Source organism: Lithobates pipiens, unplaced genomic scaffold (assembly GCF_037356315.1).
Source record: "Lithobates pipiens isolate NorthernLeopardFrog02 unplaced genomic scaffold, aLitPip1_a1.2 Scaffold_3, whole genome shotgun sequence".
Taxonomy (NCBI): domain Eukaryota; kingdom Metazoa; phylum Chordata; class Amphibia; order Anura; family Ranidae; genus Lithobates; species Lithobates pipiens.
In genome coordinates, this window is record NW_027507790.1 from 51,637,620 (window position 1) to 51,656,378 (window position 18,759).

Consider the following 18,759-nt stretch of genomic DNA (forward strand, 5'->3'; position numbering starts at 1 on the left):
TAAAGTGAAGGCTATGTTGTGTTCACTTTAATCAGCATATTATATGGAAACAAAAATCAATGCTGAAATCCAGATAGATATAAAAGACACAAATTAACCACTTGCTTAGTGGACACTTATACCTCCTACCTGCCCAGGCCAATTTTCAGCTTTCAGCACTCTCACACTTTGAATGACAATTGCGCAGTCATGCAATACTATACTCATTTGAAATTGTTAGAATTATTTTTTTTTCAGACAGATAGAGATTTTTTCTTGGTGGTATGCAAATGAAAAATGACAGAACATTTTGAAAAAAAACAACAACTTTTTTTGTTTCTGTTATAAAAGTTAGCAAATAAGTAATTTTTTTCCTTTACTGATGTGCGCTGAAGAGGCTACACTGATGGGCACTGATAGGCTGCATTGATGGGCACTGATGGGCATTGATGAGGAGGCACTGAAGAGGCTGCACTGATATAGGGCACTGATAGGCAGCACTGATGAGGCTGCACTGAAATGTGGCACTGATGGACACTGATAGGCGGCACTGATGGGCATTAATAGGCTGCACTGATTGCCACTGAAGAGGAGGCACTAATGGGCAGCATTAATTGTGCCCTGCTTATCTGTGTACATGTCCCCTGTCAGGATTGCCAGTTACCGTCTCTTCTCTTCTCACGCTGTAACAGCACATGAGGAAAGTACTGCCAATAACCAGCAAGTCTGTTTACACTTTGTTCAGCTGTGATTGAACACAGCTGATCATGTGGCAAAGAGCTGCTGTGATTGGCCCGATTACAGAGCGCACCAAGGAGCGCATGAGGAGCATAGTTCTGGGAGGACGTCCATGGACGCCCTCCTGAAACAACAAAGCCACACTGTAGCCGTCTTTCAGCTATAGCGTGGTAACGAAGAGGTTAAATTGTATATAAGCCCAAAACTGTAACATATTGCAGCTTACCAGTCCTTAGATGAGTTGGATGCATTCTTCTTTTTTTGAGTCTTTTTTTTTCTTCCACCTACTAATCCTGCAAATAACACATTCCAGTCCTTGGGTGACTTCACTCATTCTAATGTATCTATTGATTTTATATGGTTGTTACCTAGGCTGACCTCAAATGTATCTGCCTTTGGTCATCTACATTACATCAAGGATAAGAGGATAAAAAGTTTATAAATGTGTTTTTATTCTTCCAGTTCAGCTCACAGAAACTGACAAGGACAATGCATTTCTGACAGGATCAACAGATATTTTACTTATGTGCTGAATATGTTCTAGAGCCTGACAAATGCGGTCACCACATCTAAGGACTGGCGAGCTGCAATATATTACATAACTGTTTCTTGGGTTTAATTATCCTTTTCTGTGATTCTGTATTTATTATTAGATCATTAACTGTACATTTTCAAATGCAAGCAATGTATGTACCTAAATTTTACTTGGTATCAGCCACTTGCAGTCCCTGTACAGCAAAGCTTAAACGGGGAGACGGGAAAACAGTGCGGTGCACAGGTGCTGCAGTGGACAAAGCATGCTGATTGGAGGAAGAGCAGAGTTACAGAGAGATAAGCTATCGGCCTCTCGCTTCTCTTTTTACTGTTCTTACTTTTTCACCTAGCTAAGCAAGCATTATTGTGCAAACATTCTCTGCTCCTTTAATATACTTTGTTATGCTTGTTGCTCTTTGTAAACTCAGGAGTAAGATTAGAATATAAGCTTCCATTTTAAGTCTGTAAGAGTTCAAAAATGCTGTTTTTATAGGCATGTGGCTTTTTTTCCCCCGGCGTGCAAAAGCACCTCTATGTAAGCCTATGGGGGGATTTACTAAAACTGGAGAGTGCAAAATCAAATGCAGCTCTGCTTAGAAACCAATCAGCTTCCAAGTTTTATTATTTTTAAAGCTTAAATGAACAATCTCCCCCATTTTTCCATGCACACATAGATGTTTACAGGGATATTAGTAGAGGCTGAAAACAAAAAAAAACAAACAACAAAGGTGCTTTCAGGAGAGGAGCTGAAGAAAGAAAAAATGTAGATTATGTCTAAATGAACCTAAATACTTACATGCATTTAGGCACATTTGAGTGTTATTGCATTCCAGTGGCAGCACAAATAATATTCCGGCCAATGACATCCATTAACACTCAATGCATGATGCATCTAAATGCTCTTAAATGCAGCTAAACGCACGTGCAATATTGATTTTTGATGTGTTTTTTAGGCACCTTTTTTCCTGCTAGGAATTCTGGCGTTCAGAGGGGCTAAACAGACGCTCTGTGCAAATAAAGACTTAGAGCACCACATGAGCAAAAAGCTTACTGGGTTATGTGAGTAGCACTACTCCTAGTTATTCTGAAAAACGATTTATAACCACCTGTTTAGAGGATGTCTCAATAGAAGAAATATGAAGCTAAATCTTTGGTGTTTGCAAAAAAAATTACTCATAATTTATGAAGACCTGAGACACTGCACAGATAGAGGGGTAAATTAAACTATGACTTGTTAAATGGTTGTTTGATGTGCAGTAATAAACCAGTGTACTTTAGCTAAATTTACACTTACATGGGCTACACTCCATTTTATCTAAAAAAATATATCTGCCAATATAAGAAAAAATACAAACCGACAAGCAATAACATAAATAATAAATTTTTAACTACAAAGGGTCTTGCATCAAAATGTAAACATTACATGACAGGTAAGTGTCCTTTTATTAAAAGTCAGCAGCTACAGGATCTTCTTTAACCCTGACCATTTGGCTACTTAACTTGAGTTAATGTTTACATTTATGGCCTTCATAGCCCCCAAAAAAAGCTTTCTCTCTATTTGTTCTAACTTTAATATTCCTATATCATCTGCCCGACGGTAATAATTTGAATAAATGATAGCCAGGATGGGACAAATCACCTATTATATCTCTCCTAGACAATTCTTTCTAATCACAGAATGTGTATTCATTGCTGAGATTTTTTAACAACAGTGTGTATATTTAGTGACCATGAAAAATTCAAAAAAATGTATACACCGAGAAACATAAAAACAGAAACCCTCTCTACACAATCACCCATGATGAAAAGTAGAGCTATTGATTTTCCAAAAATCTACAATTAGCTCTTTAATTTTCCTCTTATTCAAGGTTAAATTATTTGCTACACACCACTTTACTAACTTGCCAACCTCCACTCTGAAAAACTCCTCATCCTCTCCTTTATTACAACCATTGTACTGTCGTATTTTCAGCAAATTTAATCATGGTGTTTGTACAATAGTACAGGGTACAATCATAGGTATAAAGTAGTGGGTTCAAGCTTTTGGAGACCCAGGAATGTCAGCCCATTTTAATCACCTAAGATATATTTGCCAAAAAATCCTTAATCCAAATACAGGTGGAAAGTGAAAGACTCAGTTTCGGCAATACGCAAACAATAAAATAAGGGTGTTTAAGGCCGAGCTGTGATCTATAAACAGCATTCCCACATAGCTCCCTGGGTCCTCCAGATGACTCAATGCCATATGCAGTGGTAACACAATGCATCTTCTGTTCTCCTATTTGCTCTGTAGGCAAACTCCGTATTTTCCAACTGACCAAAACTATATCCTACTACATGATTTCATTGATTTAATGGGAATCTGTCACAAAGTAAATGCCCCTGAGAGAAGGCCCAAATCAAAGCTGTCTCTCTCCAACTCAAAGACTACATACTAGTTTCAGTGCAAGCCCAATGTGACCATGCCACTGCCCCACATGTTATATGTGGTCCAGGCATTGGTAAATAAAAGCTGAGGATAAAACATTTACTTTTCAACAAAATACCTGTATCCTGGGCATACGTCTATGGACACATATGGCGCTAAACATGAGCACCACTTGGTACATCATTCAGTCCCATCCCAGCTGCAGCATACATCAGCCTGCAATAGTTTATAATAGGCCGCACTTACATCTCCTAGGCACACCAAAAGGCCATAACTAGATGCCCGTTGCACAAGTAGCCTTAGGGTGCCAGCAAATATCAGATTCAATTGGTATTTTTATATACACAAAGCTTCAAATACTAGAATGCTCTAAATGTGCTCCACCACATGTATTTTACAGTTTTAATCTTACATCTGCATAAATGGGAATAAACATTAAAAATACTTTTAATCTAAAGGCTTTAGGATGCCATCACATTTTAAAATTTAGGTCAGCTAACTGGAAATTTACAATTTAATCCAAAGGTATTTGCTTAAAGCTTTAAAAACATTTCTGATACTTAACAAGTTAACAAGGATTTTGAAACTGACTTTTTCAATTTTGTTATTGTCCTGTGTTTGTCTTGCTACTGCTTAATACCTCAGTTCCCTCCTATGTGAGCCTGAAAGGCTGTATTGTCCTCCAAATATGTCATTCTTCTTCTGGTAACTGCACCTGCTGCAGGATCCCTGAAGGTGCATGCAAACCAAAATCAAGCTTTGAAAACCATACAGAAGGCACAGCGTTCCTAGACTGGACCTTTTCATTTAGTTATTACTAGAGTGCACCTGGCTGCAGAAGCCCACTTGTTACTGGTAACCCGGAATCCTTGGATCAACTACTCCTCATGAATGTGAATATAATGGCCTGATATTCCAAGCTTTCTTCATTCTATTTAGCAACTGTAAATAAAATAAAAAGGAATATGATAAAATGCTTTATATAACAAAAGTGTTACAATACTCAGAATATATACATATTTCAAAAATACACAGCATATATGCAAAAGTGCAAAACGAGGTCTTACTTAAATATCAGATCCAATGGAAAAAGTCCCATACACAATACATATTTAATGTGAGACCAATTAAACCAAATTGTGCAAAGTGCAGAAGCATAAATATAGATAAAAGTGTCTGTAGCCAAGTCCTATAAACCACTTAAATTCTAGTGTAATGGAAAGCCAGATCTTCTCAGTAGTCCAGTAAACATCAAACTCTTCACTATAAAAGGACCAGCAATGTGCCCACCACCAAAGACCCCTATAGGTGTCATCTCACCTGATCTTGTGGACCCCACTATAAAATGGATGTCAGAAGCACTTCAGATAAATAATAGTGTCAGCCAGATTCCTGATCCAATAAAGGTCTCCTCCAATCTCCAATGGGTATTTCCATAGGAAAGCACAAAAAAAGATATGAATAGTGTACACTGCTAAAATATGTTTAGTGAAAAAAGTGCTTTTCCTCTCTCCACAGTAGAAAAACAGTGCTCTACTGTAGAGAGAGGAAGAACATTTTTTTTTGTCACTGTTTACTTGCACTGGGCACTTTTTTGGACTATTCATTCATTATGGACTTTTAATTTTACTTTGGAATTGTGTAGATATATTTTAGATTTTTTTTCATTTGATCATATATATTTGTATGAGCGTAGTCTGGTTAATGCCTTTTCAGGCTCTAAAAGAGTAACACTTGTCTTATTCCATGATCCTATGGAAGACAGGTACCCCAGTCCTCTTTGCTCCTGTCTCAAAACGGGAAACTGGAATCTGTCATTATCAAGTGCCCACTGGTCCTGCAGTGGATGATGTCAAAAACTGTAGAAACAAACATGGAACTGTGCTAGTAGAACTATTGCAATAAATAAAAATAATGACAAGCAGCTTGCACGCTATGCCCTTGTACACACGGTCGGAGATTCCGACAACCAAATCCGTCGGATTTTGTCCGTCGGATTTTGTCCGTCGGATTTTGTCCGAAACTGTTGTATACACATGGTTGGACGAAGTTATCGGAAAATCTGATCGTTCAGAACGTGATGACGTTATTTCGTTATGACGGGACTACGTTCAGGCTAGTAGCCAATAGCTTTGGTGTAGGAATTTGATCTGAGCATGCGTGGCACTTTGTCCGATCAGAATTCTCTACACATGATCGGAGTATGTCCGATCGAGGCATTTTGTTGGAAAATATTTCCGGCAACTTGGAAAATTTGGTCTGACGGATATTCCGACGGAAACATTCCAATGCATACCACACACAGTCGGAATATCCGACAAAACGGTCCGATCGGACACATTCCGTCTGAATCTCCGACCGTGTGTACAAGGGCTATGAGTTATTCAATATAGCTCCAAATTCCGATCTCCTACTGTGCTGCATTTTTTACAAAACACAGAATTATATGTGAACATAAATATACTACAAGGTGTATAAATAGATACAGTGGGGTCGATTTACTAAAACTGGTGCACACAGAATCTAGTGCAACTGTGCATGGTAACCAATCAGCTTCTAACCTCAGCTTGTTCAATTAAGATTTGGTAATAAAACCTGGAAGCTGATTGGTTTACATGCAGAAGTGAGCCTGATTTTGCATGCTCCAGCTTTAATAAATAAACCCCAGTAAATGACAAACACAATATATGCCATATCAGTGGTTTAAAAATCAAGACGTGAATATTATATTAAAAAAATTGTGTCAAAAAGTCCAAAGCAAGTGGTGACGTGTATCCCACGCCAAATGTGTATCTCCTCTGCCGCCAGGTAGTCACACTAAAAGGCTTACCAAAAATGTATGACCCTCAAACTATAGAGAAGTCATAAAAAGCATGGCACAATTCTAGTTACTGTTTGGCAGGATCTACCCCTTGCATCTCAAACCAATGGCCAGGACGATGGAAGTGTGCACCAGTATTAAAATCTCATCACTGGTCATCATCCACTATATGGGAACATGTTTAAAAAAGAAAGAAAAAGAAAGCCAAGCACTCCACATAGTGTGAAATACTATCTTTTTTTTAAAATTAAAAACAAGAAACAAGTGAATGCACTTACATAAATTGAGAACCAAAAACATTTTATATATAAACAAAAAAAGACTTTGCGCCAGAAAAATAATAAATAAATAATGAAATAAACCAATCAATTGCCATCAGCAGTGTAAATGTGAGCACTATGAAATGGTTAACACCGCGCTTAATTAATGATTAAGCATTTCAATTGTTGTAAACGTCCCACTTTTGTGAAATAAAGTGCTCGTGCGTTGATAAATAATTGGTGCTACAATACTCAGTGTTCAGACAGAGGTGTTTGACATGGATGTACACTCACCCTTGTTGTTCATACTTAGTATGAACACACGATCTGTCTCCTCTCCCCTGACAGAATCAGAATTTGTGTGTTTACACACACTGATTCCGGTTCCCTTTCTGTCACTAGCGATCTCGGGTGCCCAGCAGTCATCTTGCCTGCCAGGAACGCACATTGGCCCCAGGGAACACATGACGGGCGCGTGCGCGTAACTGCTGTAAAGTCTTAAAGCTACGGTGATTTGTGCAGCCATGCCAACCTGCCGCAGTATAACTGTGGCGGCTGGTCAGCTAGCAGTTAATTCACTTATATATGCTAATCATGTTTGAATTGTGTAACAGCTAAGCGCTGTTTAACCATTTTATTTTACATATAACTCAGTCCTGAGTGGTGAAAACACACTTCCTGAGGACACTTCCGGGAACATGATGAAAGTCACAGCCTGCAGCTCCTCCCTACGCATTTAATCAGAATTTACGTCTTTTGAGGCCACTGATGTCAGAAAGAGGGGCAGCAACAAGACCATTTAGAGACTGGCAAAAAAGATAGGCTTTGTGAAACCAGTTGTCACTACCAGAACCAGTATGTAGGACCAATGAATAAGCATTATATTATGCATCAGCTGGTGTGGGCACAATTTGTATGATTTGTTAACTGCCCAGATTGGGATTTAAGGATTTCTTGTAAAGGATTTTTTTTTAGCCAGCCAGGTATATAGGTCTAGAGAGGAGAAACTAGAGAGCAATAAAACATACTTCAAATTGCTTCAGGCTAAGTCCCTAGGTTACCTAGAATAGATGCGAAAGAGAATGTCTGCTCCTCATTTTTCACCTTTGTTAAATATGATAGACTGGGTGTTCTCCTTGGCTCAAGCTTTCTTTGGGCTAAGGGTGTGAAGAGATGATGTGCAGAGATGAATGAGGTACTTGGCAGTATCCCATCTATGTGCATTTTACTGTTTTATCCACAGCAAATAAAAGGTTCAGGATGACAGAACAATTTACTATTTATTTATTGCCCATGTCTTTTCTTGGACTAGAGCAAGGCAATGAGAATGTGGTTTTTACACCCATTCCCAGAAATGTGCATCCAAAGGCTTCCCTGTTTAAAGTGACTCTGTCTCTAAAATCAAATCCTGAATAAAGGTCCTTCCCATAAAGAATCTAATATAGATAGATACTTATCTCTGCTGCCCATGATGCTGAATACTGCTCTAATAAAGTTAATTTGCAGCCAAAGTCTGTTCAGTAACTAACACTTCCAGGAGTGTAGACCTCCTGATCCCCCATTGTGCTCAGTAGTGACACGGAGGTTAGTGAATACTGCAATAGACCATGAATCTGGCACACCCGGAAGTGTCATTTTCTAAATAGTCTTTAGGCATTGATTATTCTTGATTATAGAAACATTCGGTCATGTGGGCAGTGGGAGAGGTATTTACATTCTTCTTTACAGGAAGGACCTTTCCAGGATTAGAATTTGGCATCAGAGCCCTTGAAAGTGACAGTAAACTATATCCTTATTCTCCAAAAAGAATCCAAACACAGCCACTACTTAATTCTCATGTAATCCACTTTTTCATGAAATCATTTTATTCTTGTTCTTTTTGCCTCCTTGTATTATCTTCCATAAATTCCCAAACCTTACCTTTATTGTTCCACTTCTGTTTGTTTGTTGCAGTCATGTGCACTGCTCTAAGCACACTACAAATTCCACAGTCCATCTCAGAAGTGAACTAGAATAAGACGAGGGTGCACTTTCCTTTTCCCCCCAAGGCCACTTATCTAAAATTTATTATAAATCATAAAAGGTATGTAAATGATCAAAACCATCTATTAGCAACATATAAAAATGAGATAAAAAACTTGATAAATGGCCTTCTGGTTCGTAGGGAAGCACACCCTTGTCTAGTTCTAATTCATTTTTGCGACAGTTATACAATATCAATATTACAGGCTTTCGTATATTTGTAACATCTCAGAAGTGATTATGAGTGGGTGGCTACGTTCCTCCATACAGTGGAACCAAGCAGAACAAACATAGCTATCCTCTAATAAGAAGTGAGATTACAGCAGCAAAAAAAACTAGAAATTTGGAGATCTGGAGGAGGCTGAGAGCAATATAAGGTACTTTTATGAGTTAAGAATATATACTTAAATAGCATTTTTTAAAACCAGTTTAGAATCACTTTAACCACTTGTGGACCGCCTAACGGGGATGTACGTCCTTTTTTTGAAGAGGGATATCTCGGTAACGGCAGCAGCTGCTGCCACAACCGAGATATCCATCTCTTCAGGCGGCGGTTGGCTGTACGATAACGGTGGTCTCTGCGGCGGATTCGCCGCGAGATCACCGCTATCGGCGACGGGAGAGGTGCCACCCCCCCTCCCGCCGCCCTCCCGCCGCCCTCCCGCACCTTCCGCCGCTTACCGGAGCCGTCGGTACCGGCGGAGGCGATCGGGTCCTCTTCCTAGCTGGGCATAGAGACAAGTGAGGCTAAGATGACCCCCACTCGTCTCTATACCATAGGAGGGCGGAAGCGACGTCAAAACGTCACTTCCGCCCATACCTCTTAAAGGTATATTTTTTTTTAAATGTCAGATTTTTTTTTTTTTTTTTTTTGCATTTTAGCCCAAATATGAGATTTGAGGACTTTTTGACCCCAGATCTCATATTTAAGAGGACCTGTCATGCTTTTTTCTATTACAAGGGATGTTTACATTCCTTGTAATAGGAATAAAAGTGATCCATTTTTTTTTTTTTTTAAAAACAGTGTAAAAATAAATAAAATCAATTAAAATAAATAAGAAAACAAAAATTATTTTTTTTAAAAACACCCGTCACGACGAGCTTGCGCACAGAAGCATATGAAAACGGTGGTCAAACCACACATGTGAGGTATCGCCGCGATCGGTAGAGAAATAATTCTAGCCCTAGACCTCCTCTGTAACGCAAAAAATGCAACCTGTAGAATTTTTTAAATGTCGCTTATGGAGATTTTTGAGGCTAAAAGTTTGACGCCATTCCACGAGCGGGCGCAATTTTGAAGCGTGACATGTTGGGTATCAATTTACTTGGCATACCATTATCTTTCACAATATAAAAAAAATTGGGCTAATTTTACTGTTGTCTTATTTTTTTATTCAAAAAAGTGCATTTTTTCAAAAAAAGGTGCGCTTGTAAGACCGCTGCGCAAATACGGTGTAAAAAAAAGTATTTCAAAAACCGCCATTTTATTCTCTAGGGTGTTAGAAAAAAAACAATATAAAATGTTTGGGAGTTCTAAGTAATTTTCTACCAAAAAAAACAGTTTTAAACATGAAAACACCAAGTCTGAAAAAGAGGCCTGGTCCTTAATATAATGTTATTTTTGTTTAGAAATTGAATGTGCTTTATCTTAAATCAAAACACTGTATTTTGCGAAAGACTGCTGTTTTTAATTTTTTTTTACTTTATTTAAACGTCATCTAAGTTTTCATAAAATGTAGCTCTCTCTATTCCATCTTGCCTTTTAAGTAATGGTGCTTCACTTAAACACACTAAAATCTGTTTTCTGTATTTCAACAACATAATCAAATATAAGTGGAGTAGTACACAATGATAATCTTTATCAGTTGGCAAGTGAAATTCAGCACCTCGGAGCATATTTCTGGTGAAAAAAGGGTGCTGTAGTAGAAGAAAGGAGATGGCGGGACCTCATCAGTACCAGGGCCGGTGCTACTACTAGGCAAACTAGGCAGCCGCCTAGGGCACACTGCTGCCTTGGGCGCTCGCCACTGGTGTTCCTACTCTCTTCTCTCTGCAGCAAGCAATTAAGTTCACTCCGTTCGCACATAGTGTCAGAGGTGCAGTGGTGGTGGAGGACAGTGTCGGTCTGTGTCCCGACTCCCGAACGAATAGAAGCAAGCAAACATTCATTGATAGACACTGGTAGACTGCATTGATGGCCACTGATAGGCTGCATTTGATGGGCGCTGGTGAGGCTGCATTTGATGGGCACTGGTGAGGCTGCATTGATAGGTGCTGTTGAGGTAGCATTTGATGACTGCTGGTAGGCTACATTTGATGGGCACTGGTGAGGCAAAATTTGATGGGCGCTGGTGAGGCTGCATCTGATGGGCCCAGGTGGGGTGCATTTTGTGGGTGCTTCATTAAAAAGGTGGGGTATACTAGGGCAGGGCAAAGGGGGTGGAGCCAAGGGGGTGGCAAAATCGGGTTTTCATCTAGGGTTTTAAAAATCCTTGCACCAGCCCTGATTAGAACATAAAGCTGGACTAACGCAGTGACAGAGTTTTACAAACAAATGGAAATCCACTTTAACCTAGTCTGTGAAATAAATTCTGACAAAGGGTATTGGCAAAGGGTGAGCTAAGACTACACACTAGTCAGGGGAGGATGTAAGAGGATATGATTCATATTGACCACTGAAAGTCCATGAAATTCCTGATACACACTAGATGTGAGCGGCACATTGCACACAATTCTGCTGCACACTAGTCACTGGGGGCAAATGGCAGGCTAACATTAGTAGACAGAGGTTTGCCAGCACCATTTATTTCTTTTGGAGAATATAATGTAGGTAGGTAGAATGAAGAAAGCACATTTATCAACAATGCAGTGACAATTTATTATAGTATTACCATTTTAAAATAAAATACTTATTTAACCCTCTTTATTTTTTGTTGCATCTCAACACTGCTGATCTTCCACAGTCTTTTTTTTTTGCAGCCACTTACTGTCTACATGCATGTATCAGCGGCGGCCCGTCCATAAGAGGAGCAGGGGCGTTGCCCCCCTAATCTCTATGCGCCAGCCCATAACTGTGGCAATTGGTGGTGCAGTGTGTCAGTCTGATATCCGGCGGAGGCTCTTTACCACGTGATCAGCCATGTCCAATCACGGCTGATCACACTGTAAACAGGAAAAGCCGGTGATCGGCTTTTCCTCACTCGCGTCTGACAGACGTGAGTAGAGGAGAGCCAATCGGCGACTCTCCTGACAGGGGGGTCTGCCTGATTGTTTGTCAGCTCAGCCCCCCCTCGGATGCCCACACTAGACCACCAGGGAAGCCCCCAGGACCACCAGGGAAGTGGGCAACATGTGGATGGCCAGGTATGTACCCCATGGCCATCCACATGTGCAAATGATGCCCAATCTGTGCCAGTCAGTGCGCTCAAATGGGCACTGACTGGCACCATGTACCAAAATAAAATCAGAGGGGCCCAGCAATGCCACTCATTAGTGTCCAGTGCCACCTATCAGTGCCACCTATCAGTGCCACCGATAAGTGCCCATCAGTGCCACCTATGAGTGCCCATCAGTGCTGCATACCAATGCCACCTATCAGTGCCCATCAGTGCCACCTATCAGTGCCCATCATCAGTTCCCTTCAGTGCCACCTCATCAGTACCACCTCAATGGTACCACCTCATTGATGCCCATCAGTGCTGCCTTATCAGTGCCCATCATTGAAGAAGAAAATGTACTTATTTACAAAAAAATGTAACAGAAACAAAGAAAAATTTTTTTTTTTTAATTTTCGGTCTTTTTTTATTTGTTGCGCAAAAAATAAAAATCGCAGAGGTGATCAAATACCACCAAAAGAAAGCTCTATTTGTGGGAACAAAATTATAAAAAATTAGTTTGGGTACAGAGTTCTATATCCGCGCAATTGTCAAATTGCTACAGCGCTGAAAGCTGAAAATTAGCTTGGGCAGGAAAGTTTCTAAGTGCCTGGTATTGAAGTGGTTAAAGAGGACCTCTCACCAAAAAATCATCACATAGAGAATCCTTTTTTTGACGCCTATAAAAAATTTATTAGTAAAAAACTAAAGTTACACTCCAGCATATAAAATCCCCCACAAATTTTTTGGAGGCCCCCCACCCCCACATATACGCACGCGTTGGGGTGCGCCAGTTCTTTAAAAAGTCAATTGCGATAAACATGCTACATATTGCTGCGCATGCGTAACACTGAACTGATGGAAAATATAGGGTTCTGAAATTTGTTGCCATTTCATGGACACACACAAATTTAAGATTTGATATGTTAGGTATCTATTTACTCGGTACAACCTCATCTTTTATATTTTACCACAATTTGGTAATCTATTGCATTTGTGTGTCCTATAATTAACCTTTTTACTAGGGCTGTGAAAATTAAAGATGAATTCCTCGATTAATCGTTAATTTTTTTGATCGATCAAAATTCTTTTGACCGGTGCTCACCTCTCCGCCGACTTCCCGGGTCTTCAGGGAGTTCCACCGGTGACATCACCGGACTCCTCCCCCCTTCCCCAAGTGCCTCCGTCTGCTAACGAAGGGAAGGGGGGAGGAGTCCGGTGACGTTGAAGTTTCTGATTGAACGTAACGTGTACGGGGGAGGAGCTACGCATGACGCCCCCCGCTGCTGCCCTACAGAACTAACACGATTGTCGGCTTTACATGCTCTGTTTTTATCATCTTTATGTGAGTAGTTTGTGTTTGAACACGAAAATTAAATCTTATTCTTAAGCGGTGAGCAATTAGATCTTTTCTTTCTACCCATGACCTGAGATTGTGAGAGAAGTTTATGGTCCGTGTTAACCCTTTTGATACCCGCATGCATGACCACCTGTTTGCACAGGGGTCCATGCCATAAGGTGAGAGTGATTCGTTAGACCCGAGGTGGAGGGATTGTCACGCTACTGTGGAAAAAAAAAATGACTTACGTCAGTGCTACAGTTTGAATTTAAAATGTTTGTGTGAACTGTGAAGTTAAGTCATGGATTGTGAAAACTAACTAGTGTCAGGTGATTATATATAGTGTATACCACATTTACCACTGACTTATGCAGAGTTGCAATGCAAGGAGATCAGCTAAAAGTAAATGGATCTGTATGTGCGTTATAATTAATCGAAATTAGACGATTAATCGATTAAAAAAATATCGATTAATTGAACACAGAATTTTTGATCAGTAACAGCTCTACTTTTTATTTAAATTTTGCACATTGCAGGAATGTCATGTAACATAAAAAATGGAACTACCACTATTTTATTCTCTAGGGCAGTGGTCATCATCCCTGTCCTCAGAGCCCACTAACAGGCCAGGTTTTATATATTTCCTTGGGGAGATGCAGACTAGAATACTGCAATCACTGATATCAGCTGTGATGTATTTCAGTTATCTTGCAAACCTGGCCTGTTAGTGGGTCCTGAGGACAGGGTGGAGGACCACTGCTATAGGGTGTCTGCTTTCAGAAAACGTATAATGTTTTGTAATGTTTTTGGGGATTTTATGCAATCTTCGGGCCTAAAATGATTTTTTAAACATGTGTGCAAAAAATGCAAAAATGGCTCGGGCAGCGAAAGGGTTAAAGCTTATATGAGGTTTTAGTGATACAAGATATTGTTTTCTTAAGACTTTATAATCCATTAACCTAGAAAAGACCTTTAATTTTTCTAGTTTTAGCTGAGACAAGAAGTTTACTTAACATTAAATGTGTATATTGGTGCCCTTTATTTCACAACATTGCTTCTGCAATAAAATACAAAAAGACAGGCAATAAGTATGCAAGAAAAATACTACAGAATGATTACTGTATCCCACAGGAGTCATGTTCCTGTAATAATTCTTTGTCCTACAACTAGGCACCACATACATTTTTTATGCCATTGGCTATGCAAATTCAGCAACTTAAATGATCCTTTGCCTGTTTGTGTTCCTTAAAATTCTATATATTATACTGTATTGAAATATGTCTTCCAAGATTAACCATCTTTTTATTAATAGGGCCCCTAAAGGATAACAAAAAAAAATGTAACAAATTGCAGCTTACTTGCCTTTAGATTTGACAACTGCATTGATTTTTTATTGTTTAGTAATTGTTTAATGTTTATGTAATTACAGAAAATACTTGTTTCTTGCCAAAAAATGCAGTTCTCTTGCCACTCCCTGTGAGATGAACTGGAAGCAAAAGAAAAAAAACATTGTTATCTTTCTTTTGTAAACTACTTATCCCAACCCATGTAATGGAAATGAATACAGGCAGACAGGCATGTCCAGCTAGGGTGACAGCCATGGCTCCCTCCATAGATACAGTGAAGGAGTGAGCATAGCAACCTAGGGCCATGAAGTGTGTAAATCATAGAATTACCATTTTCATTTCAGAGATTTAATTATGCTGTAATGCACTTTTTAAAGGGCACACAGTCTGTCTTATAATTACACATTGTAAGATATTCTGAACAATATAGGCTGTCTATGCTGTCCTATGTATTATTCAGTATAAAAAAAAAATGACTAAAAAGGTAATAAATACTTTTGAAAAATGTTTTTTAGGTGTGCTGTGTGAATGGGAACCCATATCAAACATACAGTGGAAGGTTTGACTATAAAGGTGGAAATTCACTTTAAGTTGGATCCCATAACTGCTCTTCCGACACTTTTCAGCATAGAAAACACTAGAAAGAGTCTATGATCAAACTTCTCAGCAACTATCATAACAATGTCAAACCAGTTTTTATATATTTGGGAATCAGTGACTAATCATATAGGAAGCTGTAAGTCCACTGGAAGCTGGAATGGTCTGCATGGTGGGAAAAATGAGATTTGGAAAAGTTAGACTTGCAGGAAGTTTTGCATATAAGAAAGAAAATACAGAATACACAAATACACAAGTATACAAAGCAAAGTGCACTAGTAAAGTAAAGATCTAGTAAATCTATGATCAAAATATACAGGTCTGGTGCGTAACATTCCAAAGAAGACACAAGTGCCCTCTGCCCGTCCCCATGCCATCGTCAGTACAGGCATGAGAGAACAGGGGAGGGAAATCAAGAGTGCTGCATATATCAGTATACCCAAACAGACCTGAAGTTCATCAAATATATTTATTGTTCCAGTGCTCAATTAATAAGACACCAATTCCATAAAACAAAAGGTAATTAATAAAGGAAGGAAACATTTAGAACCAAGAGAAGAGAAAAAGGGAGGTTGAATGAGCACTAATCCTAACTAGCTAGTGCCGGGTACAATTATGAGGGTAGCATGTGGCAAAGGCTAACATATCATCAATTATCACATGGGAATTACAGTCAGTCAGCTAGGATCTCGGAGGTGTAATACATCCAGCCTGACCAGATATATTTAAACTTAACATATTAGTGTCTAACAGTGTGTATCCACGTTCCACCTCTATGGTGGCATCCACTTTCTTCTTCCAATCTAAAAGAGACGGACCGGTAGCTTGTTTCCAAAACCCAGAGATCAGGGATTTGGCTGCGTTAAGCAAGTGAGGAGTAGTGCTCCTTTTATATAACCTTAAGGAGGACTGAATCCCATAAAAGTGAAAGTGTAGTGGGGAGCTCTCAATGGGTCCGGGAGTCATCCTTTTGATCCATGGGGTAATGTCCTCCCAAAAGGTTCTAATCTTGGGGCAAGACCACCACAGATGGAGGAATGTGCCCTGTTGTCTGCACCATCTCCAGCATCGAGCATTGGCTGTCCAAAACATCTGAGCTAAATGGGATGGGGTTCTATACCATCTAGTAAGAAATGTATACGATGACTCTTGAATACAGGAACTAACAAAAGTAGTATGTGTAAATATAATCATCCTCTGAACCTGTGTGGGGGTAAACTCCTGTCCTCAGTTCTCTCTCCCACTTCCTAATATATTATGGGGCCGATGCGGAAGCTCTTTAGGAAATATTTTTAAATAATGTACAGTTAGTATTGTAATCTGTAGCTGGGGAAAAAAAGACATAACCTACCTTAATTCATGGCACTTGAGTCCCTGAAGAGCCTTGGATAAAAGATAACACAGACCAGAATAGAAGGCCTGGCCATATAAAAGCGCAGGAAGATGATTCCAATGCTTGACTTGTGTGTGCATTTCCTATTAGCCTGCTACTAATATCCAGATGTTATAAGCAGCCAAGAAGTTCATGTCAGATGCAGGACCAATGTGACACAAAGTTCCATCTACTATGCTCTGAAAAGTCAAATAATTTCTTACATAATTCCGCCTAATGTCACTTAGAATGCAAAGCAATCCAGGTGTTCTAAATGGAGGAAAACTTTGTGCTCATACCTTCAACGTCTGTTCTCTACAAAATGATGCCTATTTTGTACTCAGAAAAATATTGTCTTGTTTTTTATGTTAGATTCTCTGCCTACCATCTGTCTAAGATTATTTATAGGGAAAGCTTCAATATTTATAGAAGAAAAATATACACAGCTTTCTAACATTGCTTCAAGGGAATGAAGGACACACAATGTAACCCCCTATCCCAACAAACAGCTGCCAGAGACCCACAGTAAAACCCTCCCCATAGAATACATTGATCTGATCGTAGGTCATCTTCTCTACAGCTGGACGCATCTCTAGCTCTTGAGGTGCTCATTAAGGCATGAAAGTCTCAAGCTGCAAGTGACTATGCCAAAGGATTTTTACAGGAACAGACTTTGGGGTTTTATATGAAAATGGGATGAAATTTGTCTAAATCTTTGGTGAAAACACTGATAAATAGAGGAAGATGAATAAACAATGTGATGAATGTAAGAAGTTAGAAGCGTTAAATTGTCCAATATGGTATTGGTATGCCGATGCCTTAAGAGTTCCCTTCACTGGAACTAAGGGGCCAAGCCACAACCCCCCACCATAATCCCCCTCCACCAAATGATTTGGACCAGTGCACAAAGCAAGGTCCATAAAGACATGGGTGAGTGAGTTTGGGTCTTGAACTCAACCCGATAAAACACCTTTAGAATGAATTCAAGCGGAGACTGTGAGCCAGGCCTTCCCATCCAACATCAGTACTTGACCTCACAAATGCGTTTGGGAAGAATGGTCAAACAATCCCATAGAAACTCTCCTAAACCTTGTGGACAGCATTCCCAGAGGATATCTTTAAGAATTCGTATCACCACAGAGTGGTACTGTGGATACGACACACTAATAAATAATGCCACTTCCCGATAATTGAGAATATTGAAATTAATTTTGAATGATGGACTTTGTAGGCATAACACAAGTATATTAACCACCTTCAGACCGGACCATTTTGCTGGTAAATGACCAGAGGTCTTTTTACAATTTGGCACTGCGCTGCTTTAACTGGTAATTGCGCGGTCATGCAATGTTGTACCCAAACAAAATTTGCGTCCTTTTCTTCCCACAAATAGAGCTTTCTTTTGATGGTATTTGATTGTCTCTGCGATTTTTATTTTTTGCGATATAAACGTAAAAATACCGCAAATTTTGAAAAAAAATGATATTTTCTACTTTTTGTTATTAGAAAAATCCAATAAACTCAATTTTAGTCATACATTTAGGCCAAAATGTATTCAGCCACATGTCTTTGGTAAAAAAAAAGTCAATAATTGTATATTTATTGGTTTGCGCAAAAGTTGTCACATCTACAAACTAAGGTACGTTTTCTGGAATTTACGCAGCTTTTAGTTTACGACTGCCTATCTCATTTCTTGAGGTGCTAAAATGGCAGGGCTGTACAAAACCCCCCCAAATGACCCCATTTTGGAAAGTAGACACCCTAAGGAAATTGATAAGTGGCATGTTGAGCCCATTGAATATTTTATTTTTTTGCCTCAAGCGATTGAATAATGACAAAAATGTTTTTTTTTTTTTTTTTTACACAAAGTTGTCACTAAATGATATATTGCTCACACATGCTATGGGCATATGTGAAATGACACCCCAAAATAAATTCTGCTGCTTCTC